The sequence below is a fragment of the Schistocerca piceifrons genome, chromosome X (genome assembly GCF_021461385.2).
Source record: "Schistocerca piceifrons isolate TAMUIC-IGC-003096 chromosome X, iqSchPice1.1, whole genome shotgun sequence".
Lineage (NCBI taxonomy): Eukaryota > Metazoa > Arthropoda > Insecta > Orthoptera > Acrididae > Schistocerca > Schistocerca piceifrons.
The window spans coordinates 635929232-635945783 of NC_060149.1; the positions used below are offsets into that span (position 1 = coordinate 635929232).

General features: G+C 39.4%; 1 protein-coding gene across 2 annotated transcripts in view; it reads left to right on the forward strand.

The window, feature by feature from the left end:
* The window catches only part of LOC124722953 (myotubularin-related protein 2), a 184795-nt gene that overhangs the window by 122903 nt on the left and 45340 nt on the right, over positions 1–16552 (forward strand). The gene's annotated exons all lie outside the window — the stretch shown is intronic.

Genomic DNA, 16552 nt, shown 5'->3' on the forward strand with positions numbered 1-16552 from the left:
TACAGTAATAAAACTGTTCATTCAAAATCATTGAGCCCCACTCTTACACCAATTGTTTTTGATAGGATGTAATTGCTGCTTTACCAGTGCTCTAAACATTGTATTCTTGTTGATAAGATAATGGATGCTACACCCATATAATTTTTGAATCTATAGGGTGGGGGCACCATGTACAGTTGCTATATATTTTCTTGTATATTTGTAGGAAGATATAATAATTTCATACAATATTAAATAAGAAAACCTTCTGAATTATTGATATCGATCCAGTGTTACATCTGATGGGAGTTTTAAGAGAGATTTTGCAGCCAGCTGTTACTTAAGAAATATCGTAAACAATTTCAAGCACTAGTGTGGATGGGGTCAGTAATTAATGTTTTATTGTTCAGTACATTGACCTAGGATATTTCTTAATTTTGTGATACAGGGCATTTAATTGCTATGGCTAAATTCGGACACCCAGAGTCTAAAGTTCATGCATTGCTGGTGTAGTTTCTTAGGTAAGCACAACCTGGCCTTGGTACTATCTTCTCTACCTCAGTTTTATCTTTGAACGAACTGAATTTGTGTGTGGACATGGCTAGGGATTGTGCGTGTTGCATGATCTTGCTTTTGTAGCTGCTGTTCACAAACAGCAAGATGAGGTGTCGACCAGTCTCTACTGGCTTTGCATCAATTCCGCGAATTGTGGTCTATCTGCGCGAAGATGCCACAGATCTGGCGAATTGCAGTTGTTGGTGACGTGATCTGCAGAGAAAGCTATTCTGCTACCAAGCAGTAGCGGTGGTGGTAGCTGGCAAGGTGTGCCCAGTTCTGGAGCTTTTCGATGAGAAAGGTTGTATGTGGATGATGGCCACAATGTTAGTCCAGTACCTCTTAATGAACTGGAAAGAGAGCCAGTGATCACCACTCTGTTGAGGATGAGGCAATCCACATGGGAAAGAAGGGGCTGTTTAATTGTAGACAGTTCCAATGTTGAGCACATGATGGTCCCTCATAAGGAAATAGTGTCATGGTAGGGAAACTAATCAAATGCGCACTCAGTATGTATCCTGGGGGGAATTGGTGGCAGTGTCAAAGAGGCCATCCTGAGAGCAATTGAGACCACAAGTTTTAGACAGCTACAGATTGCCACTCACATTGTCACCCAGTTCTTTCAGGAGACTGGTGGACGTGAGCTCTCTCCACAGCTGTGAATTAGCAGAACCATTCTGAGAATTGAATAAGACCTCTTATCTTAAGCTGAGTAGAATGCCTAAACCAGAGTCTTCTTCAGTTCTGTGATGCAATTTCACTATGCAGCGGACCCTTGCAAAGTCACACTGGATAGGTAAAGTGTGTGCTGTACACCAGAAAATATTAGTTGTTAACTGTAATAGTATTCACAGCAGAGTCACAATGCATGTGTCTCTTACAGAAAACAGTCACCATCACGTCATATTAGCTACTGAGATCTTGTTGAAACCTGAAGTTTAGAGTGGGGAAAATTTCAGCACCACGTGTAACATATATAAGAGAAGTTGATTAAACTTTCCAGGAGGATGTTTGTAGTGATAAGCAAAAACATTAGGTCCAGCTAATTCCAAAATAATTAAGACTGCAAATTAATATGGACAAGACTGACTTGGATCAGTGGACTTTGATTAAGATTCAGATGTTTACAGCGACCTTTGGATTCATACACAACAGCTGTAGAGCCATTCAAAGATAGGCTAAACTCAGTAGCATGAAAATACCCCAAATGTAAGGTGATAGTAATAGGTGAAGACTTCTATCTGCTCAATATTGATTGTGAAAACTTAGCATATGCATACCTTATCAGTGGATATGGACAGTCTTGTGTAGTAACAGAAATCATTGTCGGGCAGCTGCCTCCAACTACTACGGTTGAGTTAGTGAAAGAAGATCCCTCACACCTGGCAGTACTGTTGCCAGCTTTCAACTGCAAAACACAAATGGCTATGTATGAAACAATACTCTTCTATAAAGATTTGATACAACTCAGAAATGTTGCCATAGATATGTTTACAAAATCACTTTATGTGATTAAGGTAGGCACAAGAAACACAAGAAACAGCAGCACCAAGACTGAAACTGTCAGCAATTGTATTTTGCCGATATCACTGTAGTCTGAGAATCCACAAGTGAAAAAAGGATATATTTTAGATCTCCTGGCTATAAACAGACCTTACAATTACAAGATTGTCACTGATGTGAGAGGGATTAGTGACCATGATGCTATTACAGGGACAATAGTCACCAAAGGTAAATAGGTCAAGATATCTAGGACTTCATAAGCATTCATTGTCAGCTTAATGAATGAACTGACAACATTTAGGTCAGTCTGGCAAACAAAGAACAATTCTGCTTGAAAGCTGAAATAGGTTGTAAACTGTTGTCTGTGTATTTTTGTTGCATGTACAGCAATAAAAGATGGTAAAAACCTTGGTTTAAGGTGCGATTCAGAGAATGTCGCAAAACTTGTGCACTCTAAGGAGGCTGTATTTGAAGTCTACAATAATTTTCAGTCAGATCCTGATGAAGTATCTTTCAAAAATCTTGGGAAGTTTTGGTCATATATAAAGTCAATGAATGGATCTGGACCTTTAACTCAGTATCTTACGGATGCACTTGCTGCTGAAACTGAAGACTGCAGACAGAAAGCAGAAATATCAAGTTCCACATTTAAAAATTGATTTGCACACACCGTTCCAATGTTTGACCACCACAAGCTCACAAATGAGAGAGACTGATATTCTCAACCTGATATTGTTACACAACACTCCTCAAAGTGAATGAGGCAGCGCAATCTTTTTGCAGTCATATTTCACATTGAAAGCACTGTGGAATTTGGTGTTTTCCTAGCTCATATTTACCGCAGTGTAGGTTACTCCTGTTTGCAATAGGTATAAAAGGTCAGAATTATAGGCCAACCAGTTTGTCAAAGAAGCAGCATGTATTCAGAAAAAACACTCATGTGCAACAGAAATTGCTTTATTCATGCTCAACGTCTTGCAAACAGTAGATGCAGGTGAACCCACAGATTCAGTGTTCCTAGATTTCCAAAAAGTATTAAACTATTACATCTTCGACTACTAACCAAGACATGATTAAAATGTGTATCTTCGCACTCATGTTACTGGCATTATGAATATTTGAGTTGTAGAACCTAATATGTTATACTGGACATTAAATTTTCTGGATACATGAAAATAACATCAATTGTGCCCCAGTTAAGCATAATAGAACCTCTCAGAGTCAGTGTACATAAGATTTATCAGATAGGACCCGGAATACCAGTACTATAAGATTGTTTGTTGACATACTGTTGATTACAGGAAAGTAGTGTCATCGGATAATCATAAAAAAAATCCAGTAAGACTTGACTTGGACAAAATTTCCACACGATGTAATGAATGGCACCTCTCTGTAAATGTAAATAAATGTAAGATAATGCCTTTAATAAAGAGAAAGACCTATATTGTATCAGATTACAAGGTCAGTGGTGACCATCTTGAGCGTGTTAATGTGTATTCACAGAGTGCTGGGATGAAACAGAAACTGCCTCATGTGACCCATCCCCACCTCTTCCAGTGAAAGCTGAGGTGTCGAAAATCTTTCGTGCACACTGTGGAGTTGGTTGTCTAGCTGACATTACAGCGAATTGTGTGCCACTGATGAGGAATCCTGTCTAATGAACTAGGGCTACAATATAATGAAAGAAAACATAAAAAAGCAGTCAGGCAGCAGAGCAGATTCAAACATAAGCAATTTTAGTAATAATACCAGATACAGAAATGTTAAATGAATGATAAAACTTGAGTACATTTTATCGAATTTGAACTATTTTCATTCAGGTTTGTAACAAAACGCTCTTCTCTCTCCTTCATAATGCACTCTAATTACCACGTTTGAGTTTAAACTTTTTTCACCACATGGAGGACACATTTGTTCCCCAGTCACTGTTCTTACTGCTTGTTCTAGCAGTTCTTTCACTTCACACATTTTGTGTGTTCTTGTCTTTGCTGCAATATAGCCTTCGATTCTGTCTCAAACTAACTAGGTTTTGTTTGAATCTCAGTGGTATAGAGGAATTGTTGTGCACTACCCTGTTTTGTTTAATGATTTCTATACTTCGCTTATCATGAGAATAAACCTAATGTAAACAAACACAAACACAATGAATGGTCATCAGCCGTAGCTCTCGTTCACTGGTGTTGTTCCACTCTTGAAAGTAAGCCCAACTTATGTATTAGATATCTTATTACTGTGTCACTGTAAATGAAACTTTAATATGTTTGGATGTATTAACAGCCATCAACGTTTCTCTTAATCTTACTTTAGTTGTGTAACTTTTATTTCAAAAATCGTATACCGTCACAGCTTCTGTAAGCGCAACTTGTGCTCTGATTGTCTCTCTGTTCATACATACAACAAAAATTGATGACACCGCTTCGCAGTGAAACATGCACATGGAACACTGTTAATGGCTAGAAACAAGTTGTTCTTAATGTTTTTGACAAGACTACTGAGAAAAAATCAGCTCTGACATTTTTTGAGAAACACTAGGTAATTAGTATCTACATCTACATCTACATTGATACTCCGCAAGCCACCCAACGGTGTGTGGCGGAGGGCACTTTACGTACCACTGTCATTACCTCCCTTTCCTGTTCCAGTCGCGTATGCTTCGCGGGAAGAACGACTGTCTGAAAGCCTCCGTGCGCGCTCTAATCTCTCTAATTTTACATTCGTGATCTCCTCGGGAAGTATAAGTAGGGGGAAGCAATATATTCGATACCTCATCCAGAAACGCACCCTCTCGAAACCTGGCGAGCAAGCTACACCGCGATGCAGAGCGCCTCTCTTGCAGAGTCTGCCACTTGAGTTTATTAAACATCTCCGTAACGCTATCACGGTTACCAAATAACCCAGTGACGAAACGCGCCGCTCTTCTTTGGATCTTCTCTATCTCCTCCGTCAACCCGACCTGGTACGGATCCCACACTGATGAGCAATACTCAAGTATAGGTCGAACGAGTGTTTTGTAAGCCACCTCCTTTGTTGATGGACTACATTTTCTAAGCACTCTCCCAATGAATCTCAACCTGGTACCCGCCTTACCAACAATTAGTTTTATATGATCATTCCACTTCAAATCGTTCCGTACGCATACTCCCAGATATTTTACAGAAGTAACTGCTACCAGTGTTTGTTCCGCTATGATATAATCATACAATAAAGGATCCTTCTTTCTATGTATTCGCAATACATTACATTTGTCTATGTTCAGGGTCAGTTGCCACTCCCTGCACCAAGTGCCTATCCGCTGCAGATCTTCCTGTATTTCGCTACAATTTTCTAATGCAGCAACTTCTCTGTATACTACAGCATCATCCGCGAAAAGCCGCATGGAACTTCCGACACTATCTACTAAGTCATTTATATATATTGTGAAAAGCAATGGTCCCATAACACTCCCCTGTGGCACGCCAGAGGTTACTTTAACGTCTGTAGACGTCTCTCCATTGATAACAACATGCTGTGTTCTGTTTGCCAAAAAATCCTCAATCCAGCCACACAGCTGGTCTGATATTCCGTAGGCTCTTACTTTGCTTATCAGGCGACAGTGCGGAACTGTATCGAACGCCTTCCGGAAATCAAGAAAAATAGCATCTACCTGGGAGCCTGTATCTAATATTTTCTGGGTCTCATGAACAAATAAGGCGAGTTGGGTAGGATATTTTAATTATATCTGTGGTGTAATCAGTAGTGTCCTAAATTGATAATCAAGTGGGCTGGCAGGTACCAGTTCAAAACTTTTTGTGGTCTACAATTCCTTTTGTTTGGGTTGAATATCTAAATCGTTTAGATATGAAATTCTTCAAATATATAGTAATTATCTCATATCTAATATTCCCCCCCCCCCCCCCCCCCCAAGAAAAATGCACATCTTTTAGTTTCTAATTACATATAACACGCAACATTCTGGTTTTCATTGCAAATACACGTTCTTAGTTATTGATATTTTATAAAAGATTGTTGAAGTTAAGAAAACTTTACACAATTAAATGTTTTGGAGAAAAATCAAATACTCATTGTTTGAATATGCCTACTGTGTAGTAGGACAGGTGTGGTCTCACGTGAGCCAGAGTGATAAGCATTGTAGAAATGTGGAAAACAATAATTTTCACAGTGTAGAGCACACTGTACAAATGCTGCATTTTTACAGTTGTCACCTTAACTCTGCAATCTGAACCCAATAGAATTGATCTGGAGTAAAGTTACGGGATTTGTTGCAAGAAATAACAAGACATGTAAGCTGCCAAATGTACTGGAACTAATGTGCAAAGCTTTGTGACACATCACTGCCGAATGATGGCGAAAATAGCATGTCATAAAAGAGGAGGAGGAAATGTGAACTTTCTGGTGGCTTGAGATTCTGTTGCTGATCACCTTGTTATCAACATAGCAATGTTTTCCACAGAGTCTGATATGGAGGGAGTTCAGAGATTACCAGACGACTGACTGTAATAGCTTCAATGGCTTCAATATTTAACTTCAATATTTAACTATATGGTGAAATCCCAGCAGTGCTCTTTTATGCTGCACGTAGCTCAAGCAGAAAAAATACCCCTGTTAAAGTCAGGAATTTTCATCACTCTTGTTTTTAAAAACAGTACTATGTTAGCTAACATCAAGAGCATGTTTTGTTTTCCATCAGATCTCCTAAAAAGCATATCACCTGACTTTTACCATTAGTTCCTTCTGTTCAAAAATTAAATGACATTCAAGGCTATATTGTTCTCTGGTCATCTCTTTTTACACCTTTACTCCAACTGTCCACATTACTGCAGGTTGGTTGGGCCAGGTGGCCAGCCATTGCTGTCCAAGTTAGATGCACTGCTGAGTCGATGTACTCTATAAAACGTATCCTCATTATCATACCTGACTGTACTCGAGACAGCTTAGCTTCTGCTCCATGTGAAACAGAGTCCAGTGAGGTTCCAGCAAATGCAGAAAAATATATAGTGTAATGTTTACATAAGGTTTTTTTCTTATGATGAAGGGGATATAGTAGCTCTTTCATCAGCATGCCATCTTCAAAAGTTATGTTATTATATCTTATCCATTCTGATATATCTCGCTTGCTGGAATTTGCGTTAGGAACTTTCCTTTTTGACAAGAATGGTATGGCACATTATCGAGAACAGTGGCTCTATTTTCCTGAAGCTGAGGAAGAGTATCTTGAAACCATTTCTCGAATGTGTTGACGCTAGTCTCCTCATGGTAATGTCCACTTTTCTTGGATTCAAAAATCCACAGCTTTTGACGAAACCTGCTTTGCTCACAGTGTATGTGTTAAACAGGTGTTTTCCCTTATCCGGTGAGCCCTGGTTTCCAGTGGGTAATCCACACAAAAACACTTGTTTAGAGGATTTTACATCATTATGTACCCAGTTGTTACTTCGGGTTTGTCCTGTGTTGAGTCACACCTGATCCAAATAGCAAATGGGTCGTCCTTCATCTCTCAACAATTTAATGGTTTCTAGATATTGCATCCATGTCGAACATCTTAAAAGTCGTATACTTTCCTTCATATCGCTTTTCTTTCTGTCATCAACACTTTCTGAAAGCTTGTGTGCGTGGTTTTTCTTTCTTGGGAGACTCCAACTCACTTATCACATGGCACACTAAAGTACAACGAACACTTGTAAATGCAGCTGTTTTGAAAACAATATCAGTCATTGATGACTCTGGACACAACAGCTCGATTTTATACACATTGAGAAACATGCATGTGTCTGCAGAAATTAATAACTTGCTTTGATCGCTTCTTGGGTGGACTTAAAATGGACATGTCGACCTCACTCACTGTATCTGTAGGGGATGACATAATAAGTTAACTCATAGGTGATGCTAATGGGGGAAAAACATAGCTATTGGGTGGGCACAGAAACAATGAACGCTGAATGTGATCACACACACTGATGCTTACGCTAATAGTCAAAAACTGGTCTTTCAGATGTGATGAACTTTACATTCAGATTCTAAGATGACACACTAATGATTTACGCTTGCAATGGACGTGGCCACACTGATCAAGTGTTCCCTGTATTGTTCACCCCTCGACGACAGCACTGTGGTCACACATCTTGATGCATTTATGGCCCGTTTCTTGTTCCAGTGAATGGAGTTTAGTGTAAGTGTTTACTGCCAGTATTAAGAAATGGTATGAAAAGAGACAATAACATAAAATGAATATTAGGAAGAATGAACAGACTACTCAGATTTCTCAGAAAGTTTCTGGGGAAAGTGCCACGCATACCCGCTGGTGTGCAGAACTTGGAAACAAAAGTAACTTTAGCATGATGTGTCGCTGCAGAGTAATTTAGCTCAATGAAACTTGAACTATACATAATAAGAACTGCTACATTATATTACAGAAGGTAACTGAAAGAAATTCGCTATGAGACAAAAAGAAATGACAGAATAAAAGACAATAATTACACAGCAGTTACCGTGGGTCATTATGGTCCCATGGCTGTTACAAAAGGCAGGACATGGTTCTTAACAGTGTGCGTTATCACCATGAACAACAGTGTGTGCTCTGCAGTGTACTTCCATGCTGGCCGCAAAGTTATTAAGGAGTTCTTTGATTAGGGCATTTCATTCCTCCTCCAACGTGGTTGACAACTGCTGGATGGTCATTTCTGCATGCAGACATGCTGCAGTGTGTCTCCCCAATGCATCCCACACGTGCTTGATGGGATTTAAGTTGGGAGAAAAAGCAGGCCATTCAGTTTGCCGAACATCCTCTTGTTCCTCATTCCAAGAGCTCTTCCACTTGTGCAGTTTTGGTGGCATTGTGCATTGTTGTCCATAAAAATCTACATCTACATCCATACTCTGCAAGCCACCTGACAGTGTGTGGCGGAGGGTACCTTGAGTACCTCTATCGGTTCTCCCTTCTATTCCAGTCTCGTATTGTTCGTGGAAAGGAGGATTGTTGGTATGCCTCTGTGTGGGCTCTAATCTCTCTGATTTTATCCTCATGGTCTCTTCGCGAGATATACGAAGGAGGGAGCAATATACTGCTTGTCTCCTCGGTGAAGGTATGTTCTTAAAACTTCAACAAAAGCCCGTACTGAGCTACTGAGTGTCTCTCCTGCAGAGTATTCCACTGGAGTTTATCTATCATCTCCATAACTCTTTTGCGATTACTAAATGATCCTGTAACAAAGCGCGCCTGAGTGCCTGGCTGAAAAGATGCACATAGGGAAGTATTATGGTGCCGCAATAATGTAGACTGGTGAATGCAACACAATGAAAGATTTGAAGGGCAGTATGTCCATGCAACATTATGCCACCCCCCATCATAACACCTGGACCACCAAAATCAGCTTCTATGACAATGTTCCTGGGTGCATTATGTACCCTCATATGGCGACAGGTGGGACCATGTAAGATCTTGTACTTTTACTTCCCATAAAGCAATGCAGAACAGGTTTGTATTAGAACAGTCTCTTTCATGACTGAGTGCCACCTGTGTGCTGCTTTTAGTTTCTTGTTTGCAAATGAGACCTCCAACTTATTCCTCAGGTATGTGGTAGATGACCTCCGTGGTGAGTAACCTGGTCCATGATATGTCATGGCCTCTCACAAAAGTCAAAGGAGAACACCAAACTAATGACATCACAACACTCAGATCTCAATGACTACCTCAATTCCAAAACTATTGACACTAATGGTACCAGAATCAGTGACTGAGTGGGTTTTGTGTTCATCTATAGCAGTAGCTCTGAACGGTGATCTCTATCGAATGTATGTACTGTGTTTACAGCCCACACGAGAGTAAGAGCATCCTAAAATGTTGCCATTGAGTGAGTTGCGTACAAACTATTTACTGGTGTAATGAAATTGCATAGAATATCCATGACCAGCTAGTAGAGCTTCATGCTCATCCTCACATTTATTTTGACGTAGAGCCATGTGGGAATTACAGCTAATGAACATCCTGGTAACAAGGCCAAAAAAGCTACAACAAGAAAGTTATTGGACCTCTGAACCCTCAGCACTGATATTTGATCACAACTCAAACTCCTAATCCTAAATGGATAGGAAGATGAATGCTAAACCACAACTACTCCTAACAAGATCCTCTCCTGGGAATGCAGAATCTGTAGCAGAAATAAGTTGCTAGAGGGGCAGAAGCATAATATATGTGCCTTTCAAGTGCAGTTACAACACACAAAGGAGGAACTAGATAGGTTGAGGAGGATGAAGGGTGCTGGGAAATGGGAACTGGCAGTTGGTAAGAAGGCAGCTAGGATGAGGAGGTATTCAGACAGTTATACTTTGCGTGCATGTAATAGATTTGACCAACTGTCAGAGTTGGGGGGAGAGGAGCCCCTTGTAGCTGCAGAGCTGTATATGTAGGGAACATGCTGCAGCCCTCGGCAGTTAGGAGGCCTAGGTCAGTTGCAAAGTCTAACAGAAAGAAGAAGGTTCTGCTGCTAGGTAGTTCGCATGGTAGAGGTGTTGGCCAGCAGTTACAGGAAGTGTTGGGGAATGAGTACCAGGTCACCAGCATTGTGAAGCCCCGTGCAGCATTGGCTCAGGTGACTGACAGCATAGGGGATTCATTTAGGAATTTTACGAAGAAGGATCAGGTAGTGATAGTGGGTGGAGCAGGGAACAGTCTCGATAGGGATGAGGAATATGATGTAGGTGGCGACCTGGTAAAGATAGTTAATCAAACTGGTGGCAGTAATGCGCATTTTGTGCAAATGTTTCAGTGTCATGATTGGCCTCATATTAATGCGGCTGTTAGGCACGTTAACATGGGGCTGAGGAGGACACTGATGGCAGAGGGCATGGGTCACATTTCAGTGGTGCCAGTTGACTATATCAGTAGATTGTGTTTCACTAGGCATGGCCTGCACCTCAATAGGTATGGGAAGGGAAGGTTGGCAAAGCTTAAAGGTGACAGTGTAGTGGGTGGTGGTGGGATGACTCATGGAAAAATTCCTGTAGTAGTTGGTGTTAGAGCTGCACCGTTTTTAGACTGAAGTCAGCTGATAGGTATACCTGCTGAAAGGAAATCCCTCTAAGAGCTCACCTTTAGAGGACATCATGTTTCCAAGTAGAGAAGGAACTACCATATCTCATCAAAATATAAGAGGTATTAGAGATAAAGTTAGTGAACTGCTCATAGATGTTGACTCAGAAATTATTGGTGTATTGGAGCAACACTTCAATAATTTGACAGTTCAGAAGCTTCCTTTACCAGGATACAGATTAAAAGGATGTTTTTAAAGTTCCTTGGGGGGTGGGGGAGTGGCTATGTACATAAAAAACAGTATTCCATTTGAGTCCATAGATGTATCACGGCACTGCACTGAACAGATATTTGAATGTTGTGCAGGGGCAGTTGAATTTAGCGAAACCAAACTTCTAATTGTTGTTGTTTATAGGTCCCGTAACTCTGACTTCAGAGCATTTCTGCTCAAGCTGGAGGGAGTTCTCGATTCACTTGATAGGAAGTACTAGAAATTAGTTATATGTGGTGACTTCAATATAAATTTTGTGTATGAAGGTGCAAGAAAAAGGATGTTGATAGATTTCCTAAATTCATATGATCTGATGCAGACTGTTTTTTCCAACTATTGTGCAGGGAAATAGTAGCACAGCCATAGGCAATATTTCTATTCATTCTTCATTACTAGATGGGGATTCTGTTAGGAAAAGGGTGAATGGCCTTTCAGACCATGATGCACAAATTTTAACATTCGAAGGCTTTTGTACTCAAACGAACGTCACATATAATTTCAAACTTTGTAGGATAGTTAATCCAACAGCAATAGAAAGTTTTTTAAACTTTGTTAAGGAACAAGAGTAGCAGGATGCTCATAGTGCCGATAACACAGATGATAAATATAATGTTTTTCTTAACATATTTCTCGTGCTCTTTGAGAGTTGCTTTCCATTAGAATGTTCTAAACAGGGTACTAGCAGTAAAAGGCAGCCTGGGTGGCTGACACGTGGGATAAGGATATCATGTAAAACACAGCAGAAATTACATCAAAATGTTAGAAGTAGTCACAATCAAGCTACAGTAGCCCATTACAAACAGTACTGTAAGGTGCTTAAAGATGTTATTAGGAAGGCAAAGAGTATGTTGTATGCGAATAGAATAGCTAATTCACAGAATAAAATTAAAACCATATGGTCAGTTGTGAAGGAAGTGTGTGGTCAGCAGCACAAGATCGACGGAATAAAGTCAGTTCGTAGTAAAAATATTTCTGTTACTGATAAGTCACATATATGTACAGTATTTAACAGTCATTTTCTGAGCAGTGCTGGTGAATTAAATAAAATTTTAGTTTCTACAACTTTCCTGGCAAATGACTTTCCAAGACTGATGTCTGAAATACTCATCTGTGATACAGACAAGGGGGAGATTGAGTCAATAAGTAAGTCATTGATGACTAAGGACTCTCATGGTTATGACAGAGTGCCTAGCAGAATATTTAAGTACTGTGCTGCACATGTTAGCCCTGTATTTAGCCAATCTGTAAGTTTTCCTTTAGGTATGGCCAGTTTCCTTAATGTTTAATTTAATCAGTAGTAAAGCAGCTTTATAATAAGGGAGAAACAGATAATTTAGACTATTTTAGACCTATTTCAATGCCATTAGGGCTTGCTAAAGTTATTTAAAAGGCTGTGTATGTAAGGATAAGTGATCATTTTATATCACACGATTTGCTATCAAATGTACAGTAAGGCTTTAGAAGTCGTTTAACAACTGAAAATACTATATTCTCTTTTCTCTCTGAGGTGCTGAATGGGTTAAACAAAAGGTTTCGAACACTAGGCATATTTTTTGATTTAACTAAGGCGTTTGGTTGCGTTGATCACAAAATATTGCTCCAGAAGTTGGACCATTACAGAATATGGGGAGTAGCTCTCAATTGGTTTACCTCTTACTTTAACAGACAGCAATAGGTCATTATTCACAGTGTTGAGAATGGCTGTGATGTGGGGTCTGAGTGGGGTACAGTCAAGTGCGGGGTGTCCCAGGAATCAGTGTTAGGGCCACTCCTGTGCCTTATTTGTACAAAGGATATGCCCTCTAGTATTATGAGTAACTCTAAAATATTGCTGTTTGCTGATGGCATTAGCTTGATAGTAAAGGATATTCTGTGCAACATTGGCTCGATGTAAATAATGCAGTTCATGACATAAGTTGATGGCTTGTAGAAAATAAAGTAATGCTAAATCACAGTAAGAATGAGTTTTTACAGTTTCTAACACACAGTTCAACAAAACTGACATTTCAATTTCACAGAATGGGCACATGATTAGTGAAACAGAACAGTTCAAATTTCTATGTGTACAGATTGATAGTAAACTGTCATCGAATGCCCACATTCAGTACCTTGTTCAAAGACTCAGTGCTTCCATTTTTACTTATCAAATGGTATCTGAAGTGTGTGATTGTTTGACACAAAAATCAGCGTACTTTGCTTATTTTCATTTGCTTATGTTGTATGGTATTATATTTTGGGGCAACTCTTCCCATTCTAAAAGTATATTTTTGGCTCAGAAATGGGTGGTTCTTGCAATAAGTATTGTAAGTTCATTACTGTCATTTATTGTTAACAATATTAGTTTATTCCCAAGATTAAGCAGCTTTCACTCAGTTAATACTCGTCAAAAATCAAACCTCCATTTGGATAGGACTTCCTTAGCTCTTGTACAGAAAGGTGTGCAGTATACCGTTGCATCCATTTTCAATAAGCTACCACCAGAATTCGAAAATCTTTGCAGTAATCCACACAATTTCAAATTGAAACTGAAGAGTTTCCTCATGGGTCACTCCCTCTATTCTATCGATGAGTTCCTTGAAAAATTAAGCTGATTCTTGTTGTATTGTTGATTATGTGTTGACTTTTTTTGGGTTCATAAACATTTTGTTTTTATCTGTTATTATTTTTATCTTGTTATTTCATGTACTGACATGTTCCATGACCTTCGAGATTTGCTCCTCAGTTTGGTCCTATGGAACTTGATGCGTAAATAAAATAAAATAAAATAAAATAAAAAAAGTTAAAACGTATTATTGGAACGGTATGTACATTTAATAATTGTGATTTTATGTAACTTCGTATTGCTGTTGGTTTTTCTGTATTGCTGAATTATATACAAAGGGTTTACTGTTCTTGATTGTAACAAATAATTTAGAATGCTGATATACTCAGAGAAGACAGTGACATATACTAATATTTAGTAGTATTGATGGAATTTGCTCCTCATAGTCTCCCATACTACTGTTGTTGATATGAATGTGTCAGTTTACTGAATCTGGAGGCAAAACCCTTGAATATGGCTACTTAAAAAGATGTACCAGCCAATAAGAGTTGCAAGCAGTGAGGTCATGTGAATTTAGCATCCTCTGGAGGTGCATATCCATGGTGACTCCCCATTAAAGACTGCAAGCATTGCCTGGCAGCATTCTGGCTGGAGGTTTAAAAGTACCTTCTCCCATGTAGCTGTGAACGGTGTGCACTGTGCCAGTTGTGGTCGAGAAGGATGCTATCGCTGCTGCACTATACATTGGCCATTCCAGGTGCACGCATGATTTTATTCTAATAGGAGTGGACCCATTCCATTGTCAGTGTGGTCTCCTTTTGATGTGACCCATATACTTGTGGAATGTACCATTCTCGCCAAAATGAGTACTAAATTGGGAAACTTCCCTACATTTCCTGCTCACAGATGATAAATACAGCTATCAGACTAACTATGCATTTTATAAGAATATGTGGTTGTTATAAGAAACTGCAAGCTCCCGTGTTTATTTGTTGGTTGTTGACTGTTCCAGCTTGTGCACCTACTTTCAGAGGATGTCTTCTTCCTATAAATGTTTCCAAAAAATTCATAAAGTGACAAATTTTCAGGACCAGTTTTATAAAAATAAAATAAAAATCTAAGCGTAAACATAAGAATAAGAATGAAGGAGATACTCAAGTGCACAAATCTCATCTCTCATCTCTCTCTCTCTCTCTCTCTCTCTCTCTCTCTCTCACACACACACACACACACACACACACACACACACACACACACACACACACACTTCCTCAGATGCTATCTGTTAGTGTACATAATATAGCAACATAGCCAATGGTGGCAATCCTTGATGTGTATCAGTTGCTCTTTTATTGACAGTAGATACTGAAGTGGGCAACAACAGAATCACGAATTGTATAAAAGTGATAATACATCTATGGCTAGAGCAATGCAACATGGGAAGTAACAGATACGAAGATCACAATCTGAAAAAACTGTATTCTTGCTGCAACCATTGTAGTAGATCATCTGCAGCAGTGAGTCATAATTGTATTCCACATAGGTTCTTAAGGCTTCTGAACATCTTTAGGCTTCATCACTTGTGTATCTGTGTTCATGGACAACAATTTGCCAACTGCCATTCTTTTCATTACAGTCTTCCTAAACATTGCCTTTTGCGTCCCATAACTGAAGTCATAGATTTATCACAGTTACGAATTTCATAGTTCTCTCATTGCACAAAGGGAGCGAGAGTGACATACGAATGTAAACATCTGATTTTTGTATTGGACTACTTTAATGAATACCTTGAGCATTTCTGTACAAATCACCAGTAGCCACAAACCAAAAGGTTATTGCCAGTCTGTCTGTAAACTGATACATAGTCTTTATATTGGTATTTATTACCAGTTCTCAGATCATTTGCCTTTGCAATATGTTCAAAATCCTGTTTCAACATTCTGAAAGAGCAAGGTACTCAGTATCTATTCACGAGATAAAAATTAATTCACCGCAAAACAGTATTTCTATTTTTCTTGTTAATTTTTTCTTTGTAAAATGTAAAAGTAGGAGAGCCACACTCACTTCTAGTTGCTCACTTTAGTCAATTTTGGAGCAATACAGTGGCTCGTGTTAACACTTCTGGCTCAGTAGTATATTACCTCAGACAGTGTACACTGAAGCACCAAAGAAACCTTTATGGACATGGGTACTGAAATACAGAGATACGTAAACAGGTAGAATATGGTGCTGTGGTTGGCAACGCCTATATAAGATGACAAGTTTCTGCCGCATTTGTTAGATCAGTTACTGTTGCTACAATGGCAGTTTATCAAGATTTAAGTGAGTTTAAACGTGGTGTTATAATCGGCACATTAGTGATGGGACACAGCCTCCCCAAGGTAGCAGTGCAGTGGGGATATTCCCAGATGACCATTTCACGAGTGTGCTTTGAATATCAGGAATCTGGTAAAACGTCAAATCTCCAACATTGCTGTGGCCGGAAAAAGAACTCGCAAGAACGGAACCAATGATGACTGAAGAGAATCGTTCAATGTGACAGAAATGCAGCCCTTTCGCAAATTGCTGCAGATTTCAATTCTGGGCCATCAACAGGTGTCAGCGTGCAAACTATTCAACAAAACCTCATCGATACGGGATTTCAGAGCCGAAGGTCCACTCGCGCGCCCTTGATGTC